A 26,529-nucleotide genomic window follows, 5' to 3' on the forward strand; every position below is an offset into this window, starting at 1 on the left:
GTACATAAAAAGCATTATGAGAACAATTAGTAAAACATGAATGGAGATCAAGGATTGTATGGTAATTATGCATCAACAATTATTTCATGATTTTGATTGTGCATTGCAGTTAGTTCTTGTTAGTAAAAAATACTAAATATTTGGGGGTAATCAGATTGGCAACTTACTTGAAAATAGTCTAGAAAGAGTTATTTGTTAAGAGAAAAGGTAGAAAAAAAGTTATTTATTTATACCTACATTTTTTCTGTAAATCTGAGATGCCTTCAAAATATTACAAAAGAAAGTAAAAAAAGGGAAGGCAATGATAACCATACTACATAGGTAACTGATTTGCTCTGCAGAACAGGATAAAAAAGATAGGATAGAATTTTTTAAAGCCTTACGAAAGATACAACAATAGATCTAAAACTCCTGCATGTTCCTAAGTTGGGTAGCAAATTCATGTGTCTTCATTTGAATACGTATCATAACTTACATGTATGTTACATTTTATTTTCTACCTGTATAAAATATTATGGTAATTTTTAAAACTTGCATTTTAATGAGCATAGGATTGAGAGCATAATAGACCTAATTTTGAAGCCTGTCTGTGCCATTTATTATCCACATGAACTTGGGTAAGAAACTTAGGCTAAATTTCAACTTCCTTATCTGGAAATGAGACTAATGAGAACTGTGAAAGGAAATTAAATTTTGGGACTCTAAACTCATTTAGCCAAAGGGAAAAGTCAAGCTGAGAATTGGGTCAGACAAATCCACCTCCCCCTTTAGGTTCCTAAATAAGATTGCCACAATATGAAAAGCTCCCTCACATTTTGCCCAAAGGAAATTCCTAGTGAACTGTTAAAATTTCACCATGACAATGTTAATTGGCAGCTTATATTTACAGATAAAGTTACCCTGGCCCACCAGACATAAATGCATATCTGATTGCTGCCCTGCCCCATTTTGTCTATGCTTATGTTACATAAAATGCAGATTCCCTGCATTTTTCCTCTGCCCCACTTGTTACCTCATCTTATGTAAAAAAAAAAAAAAAAAAAGCAGATTCACTGAGCTAAAGGCATGAGTAACTATGTTTCCCTACCCTACTCTTACATAAAAATTATGTACTTCTTTTTTTTGCATTTTAGGTTTTGGGGTACATGTGCAGAACATGCAAGATAGTTGCATAGGTACACACATGGCAGTGTGATTTGCTACCTTCCTCCCCTTCACCCACATTTGGCATTTCTCCCCAGGCTATCCCTCCCCAGCTCCCCCCAACGCTGTTCCTCCTCTATTCCCCCCAATAGAACCCAGTGTGTAGTGCTCCCCTCCCTGTGTCCATGTGTTCTCATTGTTCATCACCCGCCTATGAGTGAGAACATGCAGTATTTCATTTTCTGTTCTTGTGTCAGTTTGCTGAGAATGATGTTCTCCACATTCATCCATGTCACTACAAAGGACATGAACTCATCGTTTTTGATTGCTGCATAATATTCCATGGTGTATATGTGCCACATTTTCCCAGTCCAGTCTATCATCGATGGGCATTTGGGTTGGTTCCAGGTCTTTGCTATTGTAAACAGTGCTGCAATGAACATTTGTGTGCATGTGTCCTTATAGTAGAATGATTTATAGTCCTTTGGATATACACCCAGTAATGGGATTGCTGAGACAAATGGACTTTCTATTTCTAGACCTTGAGGAATCGCCACACTGTCTTCCACAATTGTTGAACTAATTTACACTCCCACCAGCAGTGTAAAAGTGTTCCTATTTCTCCACATCATCTCCAGCATCTGTTGTCTCCAGATTTTTTAATGATCGCCATTCTAACTGGCTTGAGATGGTATCTCAATGTAGTTTTGATTTGCATCTCTCTAATGACCAGTGATGATGAGCATTTTTTATATGTTTGTTAGCCTCATGTATGTCTTTTTGTGTAAAGTGTCTGTTCATATCCTTTGCCCATTTTTGAATGGCCTTGTTTGTTTTTTTCTTGTAAATCTGTATGAGTTCTTTGTAAATTCTGGATATCAGCCCTTTGTCAGATGGGTAAATTGCAAAAATTTTTTCCCATTCTGTTGGTTGCTGATTCACTCTAGTGACTGTTTCTTTTGCCGTGCAGAAGCTGTGGAGTTTGATTACATCCCATTTGTTTATTTTGGCTTTTTGTTGTCAATGCTTTTGGCGTTTTGGTCATGAAGTTCTTGCCTACTCCTATGTCCTCAATGGTTTTGCTTAGATTTTCTTCTATGGTTTTTATGGTGCCAGGTCTTATGTTTAAGTCTTTAATCCATCTGGAGTTAATTTTAGTGTAAGGTGTCAGGAAGGGATCCAGTTTCTGCTTTCTGCACATGGCTAGCCAGTTTTACCAACACCATTTGTGAAACAGGGAATCCTTTCCCCATTGCTTGTTTTTGTCAGGTTTATCCAAGATTGTATGGTAGTAGATATGTTGTGATGCCTCTGATGCCTCCTGCTGTGTTCTTTTTGCTTAGAATTGACTCAGCTTTGTGGGCTCTCTTTTGGTTCCATATGAAGTTTAGGTGGTTTTTTCCAGTTCTGTGAAGGTCATTGGTAGCTTGATGGGGATAGCGTTGATTCTGTAAATTACTTTGGACAGTATGGCCATTTTCACGATATTGATTCTTCCTAACCATGAACATAGAATACTTCTCCATCTGTTTGTGTCCTCTCTTACTTCGTTGAGCAGTGGTTTGTAGTTCTCCTTGAAGAGGTCCTTTACATTCCTTGTTAGTTGTATTCCTAGGTATTTTATTCTCTTTGTAGCAATTGTGAATGGCAGTTCATTCTTAATTTGGCTCTCTTTCAGTCTGTTATTGATGTATAGAAATGCTTGTGATTTTTGCACATTGATTTTGTATCCTGAAACTTTGCTGAAGTTGCTTATCAGTTTTAGGAGATTTTGGGCTGAGAATGGGGTCTTCTAGATATACTATTATATCGTCTGCAAATAGAGACAATTTGACTTCCTCCTTTTCTATTTGAATACCCTTTATTTCTTTTTCTTGCCCGATTGCTCTGGCTAGAACTTCCAGTACTATATTGAACATGAGTGGTGAAAGAGGGCATCCTTGTCTAGTGCCAGATTTCAAAGGGAATGCTTCCAGTTTTTGCCCATTCAGTATGATATTGGCTGTTGGTTTGTCATAAATAGCTTTTATTATTTTGAGATACGTTCCATCGATACCGAGTTTATTGAGGGTTTTTAGCACACAGGGCTGTTGAATTTTTTCAAAGACCTTCTCTGTGTCAATTGAGATAATTATGTGGTTTTTGTTTTTGGTTCTGTTTATGTGGTGAATTATGTTTATAGACAAGTGTATGTTGACCCAGCCTTGCATCCCTGGAATAAATCTTACTTGATCTTCGTGGATAAGCTTTTTGATGTGCTTTTGCAATCGGCTTGCCAGTATTTTATTGAAGATTTTTGCATCTATGCTCATCATGAATACAGGCCTGAAGTTTTCTTTTCTTGTTGAGTCTCTGCCGGGTTTTGGTATCAGGATGATGTTGGTTTCATAAAATGATTTGGGAAGGATTCCCTCTTTTTGGATTATTTGGAATAGTTTCAGAAGGAATGGTAAAAGTTCCTCTTTGTGTGTCTGGTAGAATTCGTCTGTGAACCCATCTGGACCTGGGCTTTTTTTGTGTGTGGCAGGCTATTAGTTGCTGCCTCAACTTCAGACCTTGTTATTGGTCTATTCATAGTTTCAGCTTCCTTCTGGTTCAGGCTTGGGAGGACAGAAGTGTCCAGGAATTTATCCATTTCTTCCAGGTTTACTAGTTTATGTGCATAGAGTTGTTTGTAATATTCTCCGATGATGGTTTGAATTTCTGTGGAATCTGTGGTGATTTCCCTTTATTGTTTTTTATTGCATCTATTTGGTTATTCTCTCTTTTCATCAGTCTGGCTAGTGGTCTATTTTGTTGATCTTTTCAAAAGAAACCAGCTCTTGGATTTATTGATTTTTTGAAAGGTTTTTCATGTCTCTATCTTCTTCAGTTCTGCTTTGATATTAGTTATTTCTTGTCTTCTGCTAGCTTTTGAGTTTTTTTTTTTTATCTTGTCTAGCTCTTTGAATTTTGAGGAAAGGTTGTCAATTTTAGATCTTTCCTTGCTTCTCATGTGGGCATTTATTGCTATAAATTTTCCTCCAGACACTGCTTTAAATATGTCCCAGAGATCCTGGTACATTGTGTCTTTGTTCTCATTGATTTTAAAGAACATCTTTATTTCTGCCTTTATTTCATTGTTTATCCAGTCAACATTCAAGAGCCAGTTGTTCAGTTTCCATGAAGTTGTGTGGTTCTGAGTTAGTTCCTTAATCCTGAGTTCTAATTTGATTGCACTGTGATCTGAGAGACAGTTTGTTATGATTTCCGTTCTTTTGCATTTGCTGAAGAGTTATTTACTTCCAATTTTGTGGTCAATTTTAGAGTAGGTGTGATGTGGTGCTGAGACGAATGTATATTCTGTGGATTTGGGGTGGAGAGTTCTGTAAACATCTATCAGGTTTGCTTGTTCCAGGTCTGAGTTCAAGTCCTGGATATCCTTGTTAATTTTCTGTCTGGTTGATCTGTCTAATATTGACAGTGGAGTGTTAAAGTCTCCCACTATTACTGTGTGGGAGTCTAAGTCTCTTTGTAAGTCATTAAGAACTCGCCTTATATATCTGGGTGCTCCTGTATTGTGTCCATATATGTTTAGGATCATTAGCTCTTCTTGTTGTATCGATCCTTTTACCATTATGTAATGTCCTTCTTTGTCTCTTTTGATCTTTGATGCTTTAAAGTCTATTTTATCAGAGATGAGAATTGCAACTCCTGCTTTTTTTTTTTCTGTCCATTTGCTTGGTAAATCTTCCTCCATCCCTTTATTTTGAGCCTTTGTGTATCCTTGCATGTGAGATGAGTTTCCTGGATACAGCACACCGATGAGTTTTGGCTTTTTATCCAATTTGGCAGTCTTTGTCTTTTGATTGGTGCATTTAGTCCATTTACATTTAGGGTTAATATTGTTATGTGTGAATTTGATACTGCCATTTTGATGCTAGCTGGCTGTTTTGCCCGATAGTTGATGCATATTCTTCATTTTGTTGATGCTCTTTAGCATTTGGTATGTTCTTGGAATGGCTGGTACTGGTCGTTCCTTTCTATGTGTAGTGCCTCTTTCAGGTGCTCTTGTAAAGCAGGCCTGGTGGTGACAAAATCTCTGAGTACTTGCTTGTTTGCAAAGGATTTTATTTTTCCTTCAGTTATGAAGCTCAGTTTGGCTGGATATGAAATTCTGGGTTGAAAGTTCTTTTCTTTAAGGATGTTGAATGTTGGCCCCCACTCTCTTCTGGCTTGTAAGGTTTCTGCCGAGAGATCTGCTGTGAGTCTGATGGGCTTCCCTTTGTGGGTGACCCGACCTTTCTCTCTGGCTGCCCTTAGCATTTTCTCCTTCATTTCAACCCTGGTGAATCTGACGATTACATGCCTTGGGGTTGCTCTTCTTGCGGAATATCTTTGTGGTGTTATCTGTATTTCCTGGACTTGAATATTGGCCTGCCTTGCTACGTTGGGGAAATTTTCCTGGATAATATCCTGAAGAGTATTTTCCAGCTTGGATTCAGTCTCTTCAACACATTCAGGTACACCTATCAAACATAGATTAGGTCTCCTCACATAGTCTCACATTTCTTGGAGACTTTGTTCATTTCTTTTTGCACTTTTTTCTCTGATCTTGGTTTCTCGTTTTATTTCATTGAGTTGATCTTCGACCTCTGATATCCTTTCTTCTGCTTGGTCAATTTGGCTGTTGAGACTTGTGCATGCTTCATGAAGTTCTCGTGTTGTGTTTTTCAGCTCCAGCTATTCACTCATATTCCTCTCTAAGTTGCCCATTCTTGTTATCATTCCTCAAATCTTTTTTCAAGGTTCTTAGTTTCTTTGCATTGAATTAAAATGTGTTCTTTTATCTCATGGAAGTTTCTCATTACCCACCTTCTGAAGTCTGATTCTGTCATTTCGTCACACTCATTCTCCGTCTAGCTTTGTTCCCTTGCTGGTGAGGCATTGTGGTGCCTTGTAGGAGGTAAGGTGTTCTGGTTTTGGGTGTTTTCCTCCTTTTTGCACTGGTTTCTTCCCATCTTTGTGGATTTATCCACCTGTCATCTGAGTAGTTGCTGACTTTCTGATTGGGTCTCTGAGTGGACGTCTGGTTTGTTCGTGATGAATTATTTCTTAGTTTTCCTTCTAATAGTCTAGCCCCTCTGCTGTAGGACTGCTGAGGTCCACTCCAGGCCCTGCTTGCCTGGGGAACACCTGTAGCTGCTGCGGAACAGTGAGGGTTGCTACCAGTTTCTTCTTCTGCTATCTTTGTCCCAGAATGATCCCCACCAAATGTCAGTTTGATCAGTCATTTGTGAGGTGACTCTTTGGATATACAGGGGTCAGGGAGCTGCTTGAGGAGACAGTCTGTACTTTATGGGAGCTCAAGTTCATTCAGGGCTGCTAGGCAAGTACATTTCAGTCTGCTGCAGCAGAACTCATAAAGCCCCTTTTTTTCCTCAGGTGCTTTGTCTCGGGGAGTTAGGGCTTTATTTATGAGTAGCTGTTGCACTGTCCTGCCCAGCAACGAGGCAGTCTAGTCACTGCCGAGGCTATGCTGATCTGCTCTGGGCTCTGCCCTACTGCAGTGGCCTCCGCCCTGCTGCCTTGTGTAATTCCCTGTAGTCCTGTTTATATGGGTGTGGTTAGACCTGCCGTGGCAATCGTGGCCCGCCTCTGTAATGGCAGTCTCTCTCTGTTATGGTGGGTTGCCTTGGCAATAGCAGGCTGCGTCAGCAATGGCAGAGTACCTCCATAGGGGTGGAGTGCCTCGGTAATGACAGACGCCACTCCCCCCCGAGCTGCACTGTCCTGGGTTCAGCTGTGCTTGCCGTGAATCTCTCAACCTGGAGCGTTTCCAATTGCTGTTTTGCTTGTTTCTGTGGGGGTTGTACCCACCGGGCCTGATTACCTGGCTCCCTGCCTCAGAGCCCTTTTTTTTTTTTAAGTTGAACGGTTGACTCTCTCCCAGGTGTTTCAGTCACCTGCTGAAAGGGTGCCAGGATTTGTGTGATTTCCTGTGCGGCGACCCACTGCGCCAGCTAAAACAACTTCACTGCCCGGGAATCTCCTGGCCTGGCTTACTGTTTAAGTCCCGTTTAATCAGATGAATGTGCTAATCTGCCTTCTCAAATCTCAAATTGCTAGTTTAACAGGGCAACCAGACCAGCGTATTTTGTACAGCTTGCCGCTGCACTGCAGCACCGGCCAAAACAGCCGCACTGGCTGAAACGACCGCGCCAGCCGAAACAGCCATGCCGGAGGCCCATGGGGCTCCTACACCTGGGAATCTCCTGGTCTGTGGGCAATAAAGATCCATCTGGAAATGTGGTGTCCACTCACCATCTGCGCTTTCACTGTGAGCTGCAATCCTGAGTTGCTCCTATAGCGCCATCTTCTCCTCTCCCCCTGAGTATCAAATTTTATACTTTTCAATTTCCCACCCTTTCCTCTTGAAATTTGGAGCCCTCAAAATCATCTTTGGAGAAGGACAAAGACCTGTCTCTCAGCACATTAACTTTGGCAAATCTCCTGAAATGCTTAAGACTTATCTTGTTATTTTTCTCAATCGACAGAACTAAGTCTGTAATTGCCTTGAGGATTCAATAGACAATATACATCATCAACACCCTTTACCTAAAGCCCACCAGAACAGCCCTATTGACAAGTTGGGGTTATTCCTCCTTGCAACTAGTGAGAAGACACAGAATAGGGAACCAAGGGGTGTCTTAATAAGATAGCATTATAAAGAACCTCTTAAGGGAAGTGGGCTTTGTTTGGGTGAACTGGTAGAACATCTAAGGAAGTGAGGGCTTGCTCCATATTGCAGGGTCTCAGAAATTATATGTTTCTGGGTGAATCTATAATTGAATATCTCAATAAATCTTAGCCATATGGAAGGCAGACTAGAATGAAGACAGATCTATCTTCATGATAAACAATGGTAAAGTAGCAGGCACTTATTTGGTAACAGGAATGTTTAGAACTTTGTGTTGCAGAGTGACCTTGTTATTGTCTCATTTTATTATGTTTCCAGACTTCCCTTTTTTGACATTCTGTGAGACTGTACATGCTCAAGGGCAGAACACTAGAGTCTGGCCATGAACATTAGACTAGCTTGTATTGAGGTCTAAATGTGAATGTCAGATCAGTTCTAGATGTCACAGGCTGTTTTTGTTTGCTTTCAACATAAATATGTGGCATAGTGTTTAGCACCTGGGTACGTTTAGCTTGTTTAATAAGGATCTGTGCTAAACTCTGCAGATCAAGCAAACATGAGTAGCTCAACACCCTTATAGCATCTGAACTGGATCTTCACCTCTTTGGCTATGCCTCTGGTAACACTGATGGTTTACATACACACAAACAGAAAACAATAAATGCTAAACTTAGGTTGTTTAGACATAAATAAACTAATCTATGTTAGCATTCTCCCTCTCTCTGAAAAATTATTTTAACAACAAAATGGTTCCTACCTTAAGAAAACCTTGATTCATAAGCTCTGGCCATGAATATCTAAGGGTTCTCAAAGACAGTTTGGATTTCCTTTAAGTATTAACCAATAATATTTAAAATGAAAAATATTAGCATTCAATATAGATGAAAATATGGAAAAATAGATTTAAAAACAAGCATATATAAGGAGACTTTTATTAGCAACTGAGTTAATGCCCCTCTGCAGATGGGGAAAGTTTATCATGTCAGCTTAAGTGTTTTAAACATACTTAAATTAGGTTTTCACAGTTTTGATGTAATAAGCCACTTTGATATGTATGTAATTTAAGCCAAATTGCACCAACAGAACAACTTACAGGCTTCCTAGATTAATAATCTGCATGACTCACAACAGAAGGCACTTAGAAACACCTGGCCCTGGGCACATGGGAGTGACTGGGCAGTCAGCAGGCCGCTTGGGGTATTGGTTTCCTACTCATTTAGCTCCTGATAGATCTAGCTTAAACTTGAATAAGCTTATGAATTCTCACCTAATGCTTAAAATGATAAAATAAAGGATTTACTAAGGCCTCAGGATCCAAATAAAGTTGCCACTTATGATCCTAATTTATCCTGGCTGCATTTTATAGAAGAGGAATAAATTATGGCCAATTGAGTGAAAATTATATAACAAATTTTTAGTACTCAATAATACCCACACTAGAGAGTGCTCACTATATGCTAGGAGCTATTCTAAGTGCTTCTTCACAAAGTGACTTATTTTATTCACATAATGTGGCAAGGACTCCCATCATCCTCATTTAAAGATGAGAAACTGAGACACTAACCAAATCACAGCTAGTGTCAGGGCATTTTCAAACCCATGTGGTCTGGCACTAGAGTGTATGCTTTCAAACCACTATGCTCTACTGCACCTCTGAAGTGCCACAGTTCCTACTTTTGTGACTTTAGACCCTGATTTTTCCACCCATCATGATGTAGAAATGTTTGCTGAGGAACAAGAGATCACAGAGAGCACTGCATGTTTGGATTCTTTAGAAATTATTGTATGTGCAGTTGTGCCCCTCTTTTTGATCATGATGCCTATTTCTGCCTTTTCCTCACTTTTTAGTGATTTTAATAACAGGTTTAGGTTTATTATTTTTAAACAATTTTCTGTCATTGCCTTTTTTCTATTTCCTTCTACTGGCTTTATTTAATTATTCTCTTATCTAGCTCTCTAACTTTAAACAGATTTGTTTACTTGACTTTTCCTTTCTTCTTTTTTTTAATATGGGGAAGAAAGGAAAAAAAATGTGTTTTTTTCCTTTCTTCTTCTTTTTTTTAATACGGGGGCTCACTTTTTCTTCCAGGCTGGAGTGCAGTGGCATGATCAAGGCTCACTGCATCCTTGCTCAACCTCCTGGGCTCAAATGACCCTCCCACCTCAGCCTCCCAAGTAGCTGGGACTACCTTACATGCCTGGCTGATTTTTCTACTTTTTGTAGAGACCAGGTTTTGCCACATTGCCTAGGTTAGTCTTGACTCCTGGACTCAAGTGATCCGCCCTCCTTGGCCTCACAAAATGCGGGAGTTGCAGATGTGAGCCATCATGCCCAGCCCCAGTATGTCTTGAACTCAAATTCTCTACCAATCATGGATTCTTATTCTCCTTGATTCCTCTTATAACCACTCATGTTAGGTTTTTGTGCCTACCACTCAATGAAAATTGCTCCTCAGTCCCCATGACCTGAATATTGTCAAATCCTATAAATACTTCTCAGTTCTTCTCCTACTTGACCTATCGATAATAATAGACCTGGTTGCCCCTTAAGGTTCTTCTTAAAACACTATATTGTTCTGTACTGTTTCACTATACTGGCCATCTGTCTCAGTCTCAGCTGCTAATTCCTCCTCTTCCTAATTTTTTAACCAAAATCCTCCTGCAGCATTCATTTTAACACCCCTTTCAGTATACAACAGAAATATAAACATGTAATAACAGGCGATAATCATGTTCTTGATTCATTTGTGTTTAAAACAACTGAAAACAAAGAGTGAATTTTAAGCTTTTATTTAAATTAAGAATATTTTACATTTGAACTAAATTTTGAACTTTCTAAATGAAAATTTATGACTTAAAGTTCACACTGCTGTACTGCTATAAAACTTAAAAGCAAATAAACTTTGTCAACTAAAATCAAAGTCACCAATATCTGGTCTGCCTGTCTCTACAATGGCCGCACTGTCACCATATCCATCATTCACAGTCAGGGACCCTTAGACCAGTGCTTACAGAGATCTCTTTCAAATACGGCACTGTGAAGATGGCCACAGAAGGTTCTACAAAAACCAAGTGCTCAACTTACCGCTCAACATGTTCAGCTTGAAATAACTGCTACCTTTGCCTTCACTTCCTTCACACACACCTGGGTATACAAATATCTTTTATGTCCTTGTGAAAGTAAATAGAGGGAACTCCCACGGATAAAGGAAGGCAAAAACCAGGAGAAACCTGAAGCGAAAACCTGGAGCAAATTTTAAGAAGGAAGAGATGTCACATTTTCACATCTCTGCATGGTTCTCCCATGGAGAACTTGAGTTAAATGTAATGATTACATGTGGCAGAAAGATGACTCTAGCAGTTTTTATTTCACACAGGCTGCTAGATTCATTCCACAAGCTCAAAGATTTTAATAAAAAACATTTCTGCTAAATACTTTATATTCATCATAAAAAATGCACAGCCATTAAAAAAGTGTCAAGTGCCCTAAATGAGAATTGACAAAGCACAGATCACCTTTCAGAGAATTTATTTCCTTGTTTCTGATAAATCACAAACAGAACTGGAAAACTTTATTTAACAAATACTTATTTTGGCCAGGCATGGGGTTTACATTTTACTGTGTGTGCACAGGAGAGAAGGCCGGGAGAAGTGATGTGAGAAAGTGAAGACTGGTCAGGCAATGACCAGTGCTACAGAGATACTGAGGCAGGGGAAAGGTTGGGGAGTCGTGAAGTAGGCAGGGCTGCTAAATTTAGATAGAAAGGGGTGCTAGAAGAGGTTGCCTATTTGTGGTAACAAACCAGGTCCTGAACCCCAGTGGTGCAGCATAAGTTTATTGCTTACCCACATTCTATGTCCACCACAGGTCAGCAGTGGCTGTGATCTAGTTATTCAGGGACACTGGTTGATGGAGGCTGCATTATCTGAGACATGGGGGCACCTTCATTGTCCTGCCAGAGCTGCAAAGTCACACACGTACCCTTAAAGGCTCTAACCCATCAGCCATAACTAGTATCATGACCCCAGCTACAGTAAGAGGACTGAGAAATGGGAAGAGCTCATAGCATGAACTATCAATAACTGTCACTGACGTCCAGGGAAGTCTTCTCTGACACAGGAAAATCTAAGCCAAGACAAAGTGAAGGAAGAAGCTACACTTCCTTCTTCCTTATGGAAGTTGGAGACATTATGTTGTCATTTATGACTCCAAGAAATATTGTCTGCCATTTGTTTCCAGTAAACAGCCACACCAAATCTTTTAGATATTCTGATACAAATAACTAAATGCATTAAAAATGTCCCTTTCTATTTCTACACTTAGTTCAAATAATATCTTAGCTCAATTACTTTAAGTCTTACATACCATTACCTTACATGCTTCAACAATGATCACCTCCTGAATAAAATCGTAATTCAAGGGCTGACAAACTTATTCATTGACACACATCTCGCCTCCTCATTCATTACCTTTCCATAGGTTATTAGTTTCTCATTACCTACCTAAAACTTAGCATTATAGATAATGAAAAGGGTTCTGAACATTACATTAAGAAATTCTAGAATAGTTACAGAGAAAAAAAGATTGAATAAAAAAGTTCCTTAAAAGGTTACTGTTACCTGCAAACATAGCTTTTTGAAATACAGCTTCCTATAAACATTTACACACATTAAGATATTATTCTAACACATACTGGCAAGATAGACACTCTGTATATGTCTTCATTTTAGGAAGAAATGAAGCAACACTATCTTTAATAATAGACTTAGAAACAATTCATAACTTGTAGTATTTGTGGGTTAATGAAAAATACTAGGCAGCAAATCACAGCAGAGTGTAACTAAAGCCTAAAATCGTGTTTCATCTTCCACAGCTACCTCTGTGCACTCACACAGGTGACTTTATTTTGCTTTGCATTAGTTGCTTCTGTAATACGGGGTCATCTGATTCGCCCCACCTAGTTGTTTCAAGTAATCAGTGTGAGAAAGTCTACTTATTGTTAGGCATATTTGTATATATTTGACTAGTTATTTCATACTTGCTCTGAAATACTACACATTAAAAATGCTTGAAAGTAGACAATGTCAATCTCATCAGCCAAAACCAGCATCGGATGTGAATATTAATACCTGAATGAAATTACAAAATATACATCTCTAGTCTCATAAAACATGAACTTTATAAGCACTTTCATAAACATTATGAGCAAAATAGCTTTGACAATAGCTGTTTGAAAAAATTAATAATCTTTTATACTGTACATGTGCATTAAAATGCAATAACCCCAAAGTTCATTATATTATGGAGGGGATACTTTGTAAAAATTTCATATTATTTTTAATTATTAAATAATTTTGGCAGAGTAAGTCCATAGGACTTAAATGTCCAGTCAGCCCTAGTATCTACATCTGGACCAGGAAGCCTTTGTGTATACAGATACAGACTCCCTGTGAAGTTCTCCAGGGTGTAAGGAAGGCCCCAGGGAGATGCCCACTGGGAGCGAGGGCCTGCCTCTCAGCTCAGGGGTGCCTGCAAGCAACAGAGCCGTATGGGGAGCAGGTGGCAGCTGGTGATTATGTAACATCAAACCAGGACGGTTTCTTCTTTTTAAAGAAAATTTTGCGGAGTGTTTACCTACCCCCATCCATACAAATATGCTCTCTAGGAAATGTGAAAGTATAAGCTTCAGAAAAATGGTTTTCTCATCCTTTAATTTCTAGTTTTATGATCAAATTCTGAAGACACTGCTAATTTTTGATCAAAATAGTTGACATTTTCATTGCTTCTAGTTTTTCAGCTCCTACTATGCTTACTGTGTTTGTGTCACTGACGTCTTTGGCTATTTACCATCTCTAGAAAAGAAAAAAAATATTAAAATTTTAGGATGTAGGATTCACAATAAATCTCTTACCAAATTCTCCTTAAATCTCTAAACTTTCTACCTGGCTCTAAGTCCAAGATCACTCCTTCAGTTCCCTCCGTGTTTTTCTTTGGAAAATTTCATTTCCTAACCTTTCTACCCATCCTTCTCATCTACTCTTAGGTCTACAGCCACTGTGATAGTGCTAACTTGCAAACTATCATGTCCTTCCTGTAGTCTTTCAAAAATCTTCCTACTTCCCGCAGAGTGAAGTCTAAACTATTTAACAGGCATCTAAGAACTTTCAGGACCTGTATCCTGTTAACCTGTTAATTTATCTTTGTGTCTAACTCCCTCCCCTCATCTCTCAAGGCACATCCTGAAAGTACTAAACCTGGATACATTTTTAGGAAAAACACATGTATACACACACGCACACACACGGAAAAAAGAGGAAGCATAGCTTAGTGGTTAAGCTACATCTAAACTGCAACTTGCCTAAATAATTCAGTATTTATGTTTTAATAAAATTACTTTAATAAAAATACATGAAATTGATCTATGTTTTCTCTGAAATGCCTTTGGCTAAATTCATCTATCTTTGGCTGTTCAAACATTATACAATGTTACCATGTGTTACAGAAAGATGTCCCTTCATTTATAAAAGACAGGTAAGATATAGTGTAAAAATTTTAGAGTAGGATAAATCTGCAGCTACTCTACTAGAGATATGCTAAATTACCGTTCTGATTAGAGTTAACTACCATTACCTTGAGTGAGAGAGAGAAAATACTCATCATTAATCTAGGGATAAGAGAGAAGTTAAACTCCAATTCAGAAATAGAGCAGTTCAAACTCAGAATCTAGAGTCAGATTACATGGGCTTGATACGGGAATGTGCCCTTTATTAGATGTGTAACCTTGGGCATCTGCTTGATTGAGTTGATTTTAGATTCCTCATGGAATGAATATATTAAGACCTGATAAATGCAATTGGACAATGCCTGAAACAGTAGTCCTAATTGGGTATTTTTGTTGTCCCAGTTTTTGAGGAACAAAATCAAAGGCAAGTCAATGAAAAGTGCAGGTTTCTTGATTCCATCCTTATACTTACCAAATTAATCATAGAACCCAAGTGAAACTGTCTATACTCTCAAAGAGTTCGAAAAACAGGTCTAATACTCTCAACATTGTCTTAGTTGACATTCACAGATTATCAAAAGTAAAGCACATTCATAGTTTTCATCCTCACACTTTCTAAATCTGAGGAAGTGTCAGGAAAGATATGTAAGGAAAGATCTAAGCTGAAAATCAAATCACACTTGAGGTTTTTAAACTGGAACCAAGTTGTAATTAAAATTAAGTTTATGCTTCTCTGTCTACCTAAGGGCAAATTAAACCTTAAAGAAAGCAGTTTATGCTTCTCTGTCTACCTAAGGGCAAATTAAACCTTAAAGAAAGCAAAGGATAAAATCACTATTTGCCAACACATTAAAAAATAAAATAACTGGATGTATCTTCTTCAATTCTCCACTTCTAGAGATGAGAACTGCACAGGAAAACAGAGGGCATTCAACACAGCATCTGTTAAAATGAGTAACTCCCAAAAAGTACTACGTAAAAGGCTATATAGTTATCATGATCCAGTACTGCGGAAAAGTTGTGTTGAAAACCTTACCGCAGCTAACCTGTGTGTCATTTTCCAGGAGCCACATACATCCCCAGGGCTTCCCAGATCAGCCCCCTCATCCCCGGGACAGACCCCACATCCCGGCACCACCTTCCCACGACTCCCAGCGGAGGCCCCGGCCTCGGCAGGCCCAGGGGCGGCGCCGCAGCAGCGGCGGGCAGGGCTCACGGCTGCGTCCCGCCGGGTGGGCGCTCGAAAAGTCCCAGGGTCCCCGGAGTGTGCCCCTCGCCGGCACTCCCCCCGTTTTCCACGTCCCCGCGTACAGTTTCCCAGGGTCTAGAAACCGTCTAGAGCCAAAGGCGAGGCAGGCGGAGAAGGGCCTCACACCGTCCCGGAGAGGCTGACGGGGGACCCAGAGACGCGCTCCCGGGGTCCCCCCGGCCGAGCCCGCACCAGCCCCCGCAGCGCCCCTCGGAGCCTGAGGGGTGTGGGAACCACGCGAGCAAACCGGCTGCCCTTCCCGCCTCTGGAAGCGTCCCTATCAGGCCAGTGCTAGGGGGGCGGCTGAAAGCCGAATCACTACCGCGTGAGCGCTCACCATGGTGGCGCGGGCCAGGTATGCCCAGGAAGCGCTACCTCCACCCAGCACGCACTCATCCGCACACCCAAAGTGCGCACGCGCGGTCCCCGGGACCAGTAGGAATCTCGGTCTGAGGGTCGCTGGGGCCAATCACAGCGTGCCTGGAGTGTGGGCGTTGTCTCCCCGTGTTGCGCATGCGCGGAGCTGCTGCGCAATAGTGTCTGTGGCTTTTCCGCAGCCACGAGAGGTGAACTGAAGCGTCGGCCTCTCGCCTCCCTTAGCCGGCTCGGCCAGCGCGTGTGTTCCAGGAACTCCTGTCCCGTGGGATCTGAGGTTCTCTCATATATAAGTGGGCCGTGTCTGGAGTTTCCCTCCTTTCTGTCCTGCTGAGGTGTCCCCGCTTTGTCCGCGAGGCATTTAGGTCTGGGCGGGCGGCCTCTGCCCCGCATCACGATCCTTTTATTTTCCTGTTTCATTCTTTCTCTCACTTTCCTACTTGCTAAACCAAATGTTTTCCTTCATGGGCATGACCCCTCTGAGGGCTACACATGCTTCGACGTATCCGACATTTGACGTTTTACCCAAAAAATCGACTATTTTCTAAAGCTAGTTTGATCCTATCCAACACAGTTTTTTCTGCAAGCCTTAAAGTGTGCATACTCTAGACATGCGTGGCCTGCGTTTGAACCCATCTGCTTCTAACTTGTGTTGTCTGGGAAGACTAACCCCGGGCTTCAGTTCTCATATATATAAACTGAAGCTTTATAGGCTCGCTGGTGGCCTGTAAGCCTTAGGTTGAAACGTGGAGCATATCAGAACTGTGCCTGGCACGTGGTAAATGTTCAAAAGTTAGTATTGGTATTAGGTGCTGGGCACCTTTTCTAGGCTTTGGAATAAAGGGATCAAAGTCCCTGATGTCCTGGGTGTTTATAAGGTATTGTGAATACTTTGTTATTCTTTTGGAAACAGATCTTTATTTTCATAAACATGGATAATTTTCATTGTGTGAAGTGTGATCTCAAATGATACTTTTCTGGTATTTCATCATTATACTTGATTCTTTTTAAAATTTGGGTACTGTTGAAGAAAAGTGACAATGAAATGATTTTGTTAACATAGCAAAATTCATCTGCTGTTGCCACACTGGGGCGCTGGCAGCTTTATGAATCACGTTCACAAGTCACTCTTGTGTTCGTGCTTCTTTTCACTACAGCCACCATTATTCAGGATGAGGTTTTTCACACCTACTGTAAAAGTCTATCTGCAGAAAATGGTAATGACCTTGTTCTGGTTGGCATCCTGTTATTTTCCCAAGTACATTCTTAGAAGAGAGTGAACAAGATATTTAAACATGGGTGAATAGATGTTTTGCAGTGGGCTAAAAAAAACACTCACTTTACTAGAACAGTTGCTTCATATTCTGCAGCAATTTTGCAGAGTTTTGAAGTGGAAGAAAAAGACAGCGATGGAATGCTGCTAAAAGAAATACTAGAGAATAACATCTTTGGTGCTTGTTAATCTCATTTTTTTAAGCTGTCAATTACATGTTTGGTGACTGCTTTGAAAATTCTGATTCTGTTGCATGTGGATCCACAAAGTAGCTTAGGAAGCCTGATGGCAGAATACAAAAATTGTCTTAAAAGTATTCACAGATACTCACAATCTTTGTATTGAAGAGAATATGATGAAACTCCCCAACTCCAGTTAGGGCAGCATTGGGAATACAAGGTGAGAATTTGGAAGAATTGACCACGAAAAGTATTGTGTCTGTATTCGTCCATTCTTGTATTGCTCTAAAGAAATACCTGAGACTGGGTAGTTTATAAAGAAAAGAAGTTTAATTGGCTCACAGTTCTACAGATTGTGCAAGCATGGTGCTGTCATCTGTTAGGCTCCTGTGGAGGACTTGGGGGGCTTTTATTTATGATGGAAGGCCAATCAGGAGTAAGAGAGAAAAACGGTGGGGAGGTGCCATAATTTATCACAACCAGATCTTGTGGGAACTCAGTATCAGGAAGTCAGCATCAAGCCATGAGAGATCTACCTCCATGACCCAGACACCTCCCACTGGGCCCCAGCCACCAACATTGGGGATTGCAATTCAGCTTGAGATTTGGTGGAACATATATTCAAAACATGTCAGTGTCATTCTATGAAATATTTTGGGCCAAAAAAGTGGATCCACAAGCAACTTAAAAAGAAGATAATGAACATCTCAGTTGACAGTTTCTAACATGAATCCTTAATAGGCCAAGTGTGCAGCATGCTTGTGGTTTTGGATCAGACACTGCATGTGATCTCTCTTTTTCTTAGGGCTAACCAAGAAATAGATACTAAGTCTTAGAAAGTTTTAAATACTTTGAACACAATAACATTTTTTAAACTAAGCCCTAGAGCAACATGTTGCTGGACTTTCTGAGCAAAGAAAGTCAACTGATATAGAAAACTGACTCCTTCAGGCCGGGCGCGGTGGCTCAAGCCTGTAATCCCATCACTTTGGGAGGCCGAGGCGGGTGGATCACGAGGTCAACAGATCGAGACCATCCTGGTCAACATGGTGAAACCCCGTCTCTACTAAAATTACAAAAAAATTAGCTGGGCACGGTGGCGCCTGCCTGTAATCCCAGCTACTCTGGAGGCTGAGGCAGGAGAATTGCCTGAACCCAGGGGGTGGAGGTTGCGGTGAGCCGAGATCGCGCCATTGCACTCCAGCCTGGGTAACAAGAGCGAAACTCCGTCTCAAAAAAAAAAAAAAAAAGCTGGCTCCTTCAAAATCCATTTTGAATGTAACAGCAGAAAGTTTTCCCCCTTGTAAATTACAGGCATATGTCAGAGATATTGGGGTTCAGTTCCAGACCACCTCAATAAAGTGAATATCACAATAATGCATGTCAGATGAAGTCCTAGACAGCATCTCATTCCATATAAGGCTATTTTGTCTACACTGAAATCTGTTGTGTAGTGTAGCCACCATTATAAATGATCTTAGCTTGATCTTCTGGATAACTTGTGGCAGTGTCTACATTAACACTTACTGCTTTACCTTGTACTTTTATGTACGGAGGCAGCTTCTTTCCTTAAACCTCACGAGCCAATGTTTTCCAGCTTTAAACTTTTCCTCTGCAGCTCTTATGTCTCTCAGTCATCATAGAAAAAGAGAGAATTAGGGCTTCTTTCTGGATTAGACATAAGCTTAAGGGAGTGAAATGTCTGGTTTGAATCTTCTACCCAGACTACTAAAATGTTCCCCAGGTGAGCAAAAAGACTGTTTCACCTTCTTACTATCCCCGTATTCACTGAGGTAGCACTTTTTTTTTTTTTTTCAAGAACTTTTCCATTGCATTCACAACTTGGCTAACCATTTGGCACAAGAAGCCTGGCTTTCAACCTGTCTCAGCTTTTGACATGCCTTCCTTGCGGAGCTTAACCATTTCAAGCTTTTGATTTACAGTGAGATACTTGCAAGTCTCTCTTTCACTTGAACATCTAGAGGCCTCTATAGGGTTATTAATTGGCCTAATTTTAACATTGTGTCTCAGGGAACAGGGAGACTTAAGGGGAGAGAGAGATGTGGAACAGCTGGTTGGTGGTGCAGTCAGAACACACACGTTTACCAGTTCAGCTTAAAGTCTTACATGGATGTGGCTCTTGGCACCCCCAAACAATTATAATAGTAACATCAAAGATCACTTGCCACACATCACCGTAACAGATATAAGAAGAAGAAAACACTTGAAATATTGTGAGAATTACCAAAATTTGACACAGATACATGAAGTATGCACATGCTGTTGGAAAAATGGCACTGATAGACTTGCTCAGCACAAAGCTGCCACAACCCTTCAATTTATATATATATATATATATATATAGACAGTATCTGTGAAGCACAATAAAGCAAAGTTTACAATAAAACAAAGTATGACTAAATGAACTTTTACTCCCTCAGGTTTTACAATTAATCAAACCACTTAGAAAAGTCAATTACTTGGCCTGAAAACTTGCATTTTGTTTACAAAACTAAAAAATACGCTATTCCCTCATTTTTATTCTTTTTATGCGTAATGCTGTTAAACTCTTAATTCATGTTCACTGATCAAATATAATCTATCTGATTTATGCTAACCATATTTAGGTCTTATTTTCTTCACTAGTGTCAAGATGAGCTGGTTATAACTTATACTAGAATAATTAGTGTTTGAAATTTTGATGTTTCAGAGTCCAGGAATCCTTTACACTCAGCAATATTCTTTCTTTTCCATAATGATCTAAAAAAGAAGTCATGTGGTAAAGCATTTGAATTAGAAGAAAACGGTTAAAGAAATTTAACCATTTTATGGAAAGGGAAGTAGGAAGTTTCCAGAAGAAGATCTTTACTGACCTAATGAAAGAGTTGCAATATAATTTTAGGGAAAATATTGATAAGGATAACTACAATAATAAATGTTAAAATCTCTCTTGAAAGACCCTGATTTCCAAATGTCACTTTGAACATTTTCTTAAGAGGGTTACTTTATTATTTTATATTAAATCAAGTCTACTTAAACATGTCAGATGGCTGGATCTCAGTTAAAGGAAATATATAGTGAGGATAAATAAAGAAAAATAGATCATATTATTTTGGGGATAAATATTTATAACCATTGAATTATGCAGAAAATTATTTAAACTAGCAACAAAATATTTTTATATATAAATGTGAAATTTTGGGGGAACATGAAAGTACAAATAAGTAAGAAGGAACTTAATATAGATAAGCCTTTCTTAGAGGTGGTGAGGGAAACTGACAAGGGACACTCTGACGTTAAGTCATAGAAAGTATGCGAGTTTTATTTGGTCAGATATAAATTCTTAATTGTCAGGTTGAGAGACAGAACAGGAATGGCAAGAAAGACAGGAATGCGGGATCATAGGTAGTAAAGGCTCTAAAGTTGGGAAAATTGAGTCTGGGTTCTTTCATCATCAGATAATTCTATCAAGAAGGAACAAGAAAAAGGAAAGACACTGCCATTATTTACTCACTTAATACCCATCCATGTCAGGCCATGTACCAAGTATTTTAATTATATGCCAACGATGTGACTTGGGACAAGTTAATTCTCAAGCCACAGTTTTCTTGGAGATGAAACTAGTAGAATTGTGTGAGAATTAAGCTATTCAATACATGTAAAACACAAACATGGTAGCACAAAGAAAGTAAGTATACTATAACTATTCTAAAAATTATGTCTGATTTTGTCACTATGCTGGTGCCTCACCTTACCTTTGGGGGTCTGTTTATTCATCAGTAAAACTCAGGGAGAGGGAGGTTAGGTTAGCTGATCTCTGAGATTATTCATAAAGTATTCTGGTTCTTTTGTTTTAGAGAGTGAACGAGGCAAAGAGAATAAAACAGACTGAATGGGAAAGAGACTTGATAGATTCTAGTATGTTAAAGTACCCAGTTAAGTAGGCTTTCTACTTGGAGGCTAAGCTCTAAAGCATTGTTTCTTCACTTTAAATCAGGTATTTAGTTGATAATTCTTTTCAGATCTGTGCTATTGAAAATGATGTTGTTGACCTTTAGTCTAAGAGATTTGTAGACATAGTTTATCTGATTAGAAGGTTCATGAACTTTCAGAAAGTGTAAAGTATGTATCATATACATGTATTTTTTTGGAGACAAGCTCTACATCACATTGTTTTCAAAAGCATCGGTGACTCCCCTTCTAAATCCTGATAATTACTGATTTAATCCCTTCTACATACCCCATTCTGTACCCCAGCATTTCTTTCAGAGCGTTTACAGTGGAAAAAAAAATATTTTTATACTGTGACTATTGAGAGGACTAGCTAGCCACACACCTCTTCCCCACACCTCTTTGTTACCCATTTTTCAATTCTGTTCCTTTGAAATTTTGTATTATCTGGGCAATCTGTTAGGTTATGTACATCGATATATACCGCTGATAATTTCCTTCCAGGAAAAATGAACACCAGGGACATTTTTTGGAGTTCTACCACAGAAAGGGTTTCCTTTGCCACAGTCCTTGACAGTTCCTGAAGAATGGGGCTGCTGAAGGTGTTTCCTGGATGGGGCAGTAATCTTGCAGTTCTCCACTTTTAGATGATACCAGCATGTTACATAGAATCACCTGTAAGCCAGACTCAGTATTTTCCTCCTCCATCAATGTTCTAGTATGCTTAGGTTGAGAGAGAGCAATTAATGAAGCAAGAGGAGGAGCCATGCAAATCTGAGCCTCTCACTGTCACGTTTGGGTCTGGCTTGAGCCCAATCTCATATATAAAACTAAAACTCATAATATATGAGTGCTACTGTGCACACTATTCTTTGCTTTATGCTTCGGACATCTCCCAGTTGTTGAAGGGCAGAAGAGGTTAAATAGTTACTTAGTGGCTTAGAGTCAGACATTCTGTCTCTGCTAGGGTCCAGTAGCAGTGCAGGAGCTGTCAAAAGAGAGCACTCTGTGTGCAAATGACAAAGCTTTGCTCCAACATCCTGAAGTTGCACATTGTGCTTCTACAACGACCTCGCAAAGGTTCTAAACAGCATTTGCACGTGCCACAAACACGTCAGATACTTTTGGATCTGCTGGGTCATGAGGCCCCAATAGCAGATCAACTTGTATAATAGCCCAGACCTATCTGTAGAGCAGTATTGTCACCATTCAATGCTGTGACAGCCTCTAAGATTTATCATTAAAAAGGTCAAAGTAGCATACTACAGATCCAAAGAGGCCTTTGCCCTGTATCTCAATGTGCCCTCTGAATGCTGGACCTCTCGCCAAGATGTCCAAGAAGGTGGGAGTGCATTGAATTTTTAGGTATTTATTCCCTTTCCTGGAATTCATGTGTGTCTCTGGTCAGGGTGCCTGGGATATTTGTGACTTTGTGCTCCCCAGGTCTGATCAGCACTGTAGAGGGCCAGCATCATGTCCTGTGGAATGCAGAGGTCACCAAGATTCCCTTGGACTGCATTATTATATAGGACTGAAGAGTTAATGTTGATAGAGTCTTAAACAGTTTTACAGATTCTGCCAGCTGACAGCAAATTGTTTCAGTATCCTTCATGAAAAAATATAGACATAAAAGCATTCACCAGATTCATAGCTACATAATGTGGTAATGGATTGTATTCATTTTTTTTCAATTAAATACACACAACTGAACAGCAGCTACCATTGAAGTCACCATATGGTTAAGTTTATGGTATTTTATTGCTGTTTTCCAAGATCCAAGTCTCCTGAACAGTCCCTGCATCTTTTAGGTTCCTGATGGAGCTGTCTTCCATTTGTCTCCACATGTCTTCCATGAGGGTGGTATTACTTTTATTACTTTGATAATAGATAGTTCAGCTTTACATTTCTTCTGTAATAGTTGTCAGTCCACAACTCAGGAAACCCATATAGAAATGTTTCCAGGGCTGAGAATTTTGATTCCAACTGTGCATTTTGGAATTGGAAAAAAATATGTACACTGAATAAATTTGAGGACTTTCTGGCCCTATGTGAGATAGAACTGTGCTAAAACTACATTAATCAATTCTGTAAACTCCTACTTTGATTAATGAACCATAATAACACTTTGGGTTCCTAAGAATAAGTATCACTTTAGAGCCTGTGAAGAGTATTTATTTCTCTTCCACAAAGCACAGTGACCTGGTAAATAGATTCAGAAACCTTTGAAAATGGATAAGAGGAAGATTTAAATTATTAATTTCTGACCATATAGTGTTCCTTCCCTAAAGAGATCAGGCTTCCGTTCCATTCAGAAGGCTCTTGGCCTGTGAATAGGGCTATAAATTCTATTGTGGTGATTAGAGCGAGACATCCATTTGTTTACTAGCCATAAAAGCTTTCTGTTTGATTATACAAATAAATAACTTAAGGCTCCCATTTTCCAAATCTTTCTTAAATTCCTTTTTTGAACTGGAAACTTGAATTTTAGCCAAGTGCGATGGTGGTGTGTGCCTGTGGTCCCAGCTTGAGGGGCTGAGGCAGGAGGATTGCTTGAACCCAGGAGTTTGAGGCTGCAGTAAGCTATAATTGTGCACTTCTTTCCAGCCTGCTCAAAAGAAAGAGACCCAATCTCTAAAAAAATAAAACAGAAAAAAAGTGGAGCTCCTCAAGGAACTGGGAAATATAGTTTATAACTTTATCCAAGTTGATGCAGCGCAATCCAGCCAAAGATAGGTGCATGGTTGATCACAGTTTAATATGGTGTGCACGCTCACACTGAAATGCATGCAAAATGCTATGGTATTACACAAGAATTTAGGACTTAAAGAAAATCAGAAAATGATACATGAAGTGATTTGTGGGCTGAATTTCAGAAGGAAATATGTGCTGGGAGTGATGTGAGAGCATTTCCAGCATCATCCCAGATAGGGCATTGACAAATGATGAATAGTTTACCATACCGGAATCTGTGATGCATTGCATGCAGAGTAGTAACCTGAGCTGAGGCTACATCTCTTTTTCTGACATGGTATAAGAAACAATCTCTAGCTCAGCTATTGTGCATGCATTTTATAAAGATAATTTAGGCTGGTAAAAATTTACCTACACTCATCAAAATAGGACACACATTGAGATTTTAATTGAACAGTGATTCCATATTTTGTATTAAGTTCCTAAGACACGTTGCAACAGTTCAGTTAACAGTTACTTTTTTCTAAACCATAATATAAATGGTCAAATAGTGTTTTAATTATTTGGAAAACTTTCTTTTTTTTCTGATTAGATATTTATTTTTTCATTTTTTTGAGGAAGAATATTAAAGCTAGATATGGATTTGTGTGTATGTGAATGGTGATCAGTTATGAACGTGTGAAACCAATGCTTTCACTACTGTCTGTGTGAACCACAGAGTAGGCCTTCATCTTGAGACCTAACAGGATTTAATAACACAGGATCATGATGTGTTGTATTATATATCAGCAGAGGTAGGACATAGCACTCAGTTTTGCCAGTTTTGAGTCAAACACCAGTCAAATTGTCACTAAGAAGATTTCTTTAAGATGATATTAACATTTCAATCAGTAAACTTTGAGTAAAGCAGGTAACCAACCATAATGAGAGTAGGCCTCATCCAGTCAGTTGAAGGCATTAAGATAAATGACTCAGGTTCCCCAAGGAAGAGGGAATTTTGCCTTCAGACTGCCTTCAGGCTTGAGACTGTAACATCGATTTTCTCCTGGGTCATCAGCCTGCCAGTATTACCTGCAGATTTTATGCTTGTCAGCTCCCCAAATTGTGTAAGCCAGTTCTTTAAAATAATATATATATATATATCCTGTTTTACGCATATACACACACACATATACACACATATTCTCTGGAGATAACAAACATACTCACATACATTCTCTGGAAATATATACACATGCACACACATACACACAAACATTCTTACACACACACACACACATATTCTCTGGAAATAATTGACTAGTACAAAAATAAACCTAACATTGTTTTAAAATGTCAAGTTTAAAAGCAGTTTTTTTGTGTGCACAAAGAAGTTACTGTTTAAGTTTTTAAAAGTATTGTCAATTTGAATAAATCTTTGATAACTTATAATCAAGACTGGATTATTTATAGTGTTGGGAACAATATTGGCATGAGGAACTAAGTTTAAACATGATCTCTAAATTCAATTTTTACCACTAATTTTCAAACTATGAATCAATTGACTCTAAAACGAATAGATGTTTTTCCTATTTTACTTTATTATAGTGCTGCAAATAACTATTAAAATAGCAAAAATATTGAAATACAGGGGAGGAAAATGTCATAATATCATCTCCAAGTTGATGATAAGCACTGGAAAGCAACATGGATGAATCTGGAAACCATCATTCTCAGCAAACTGATACAAGAACAGAAGACCAAACACTGCATGTTATCACTCATAAATGGGTGTTGATCAGTGAGCATACATGGACACAGGGAGGGGAATATCACACACTGGAGTCTGTTGTGGGGTGGAGGGCTAGGGGAGGGATGGCAAGGGTGGGGAGATTGGGGAGAGATAATATTGGGAGAAATACCTAATGTAGGTGACGGGCAGATGGAGGCAGCAAACCATCATGGCATGTGTATACCTCTGTAACAGTTCTTGCAAGATCTGCACATGTACCCATCACTTAAAGTAAAATTAAAAAAAAAAATCTAAACCAGCCAGATTTATTGGCTCACATCTGTAATCTCAATGCTTTGGGAGGCTGAGGTGGGAGAATTGTTTGAGGCTTGGAGTTCAAACCCAGCCCGGACAACATGGTGAGACCTGATCTCTACATAAATGAATTTAAAACAAAATTCAACATGGAATATACAGATTGGAAAAATAGGGCAGTATGGTTATCATGGCAGAAAATATATAATTGTACAAATTTATGGTTGCTGTGAGTTGAACTGTGTCCTCTAAAAATTCAAATGATCAAGTCCTAAGTCCTAGAACCTCAGAATTTAACTTCACTTGAAGATATTTCTTTATAAAATGAGAAATTTGGAGACAAACCCCAACATAGGGAGAATGCCATGTAAAGTTGAAAGTAGAGATCAGATGCTTCAAGAAAGCCAAGGAATACCAAAGATTGACAGCAAACCACCAGGAGCCAGGGATAATCATGGGC

At 39.3% G+C, this 26,529-nt stretch overlaps 2 long non-coding RNA genes across 2 annotated transcripts in view; one reads left to right on the forward strand and one right to left on the reverse strand.

The window, feature by feature from the left end:
- Positions 1 to 9,813: 9,813 nt before the first annotated feature.
- LOC128931405 (uncharacterized) lies at positions 9,814 to 15,985 on the reverse strand. The gene is made up of 2 exons (XR_008479767.2): positions 15,912 to 15,985; positions 9,814 to 13,675 (listed from the first exon to the last, which is right to left on the reverse strand). It is a non-coding gene; the product is annotated as an uncharacterized LOC128931405 (long non-coding RNA).
- A 127-nt stretch (positions 15,986 to 16,112) lies between these two features.
- LOC144581624 (uncharacterized) overlaps positions 16,113 to 26,529 on the forward strand; it is a 105,292-nt gene continuing 94,875 nt past the window's right edge. Inside the window, exon 1 of the long non-coding RNA XR_013532689.1 lies at positions 16,113 to 16,226. This is a non-coding gene — a long non-coding RNA (uncharacterized LOC144581624). The remainder of the gene's footprint in view (positions 16,227 to 26,529) is intronic.

Source organism: Callithrix jacchus, chromosome 2 (genome assembly GCF_049354715.1).
Source record: "Callithrix jacchus isolate 240 chromosome 2, calJac240_pri, whole genome shotgun sequence".
Classification (NCBI taxonomy): Eukaryota; Metazoa; Chordata; class Mammalia; order Primates; family Cebidae; genus Callithrix; species Callithrix jacchus.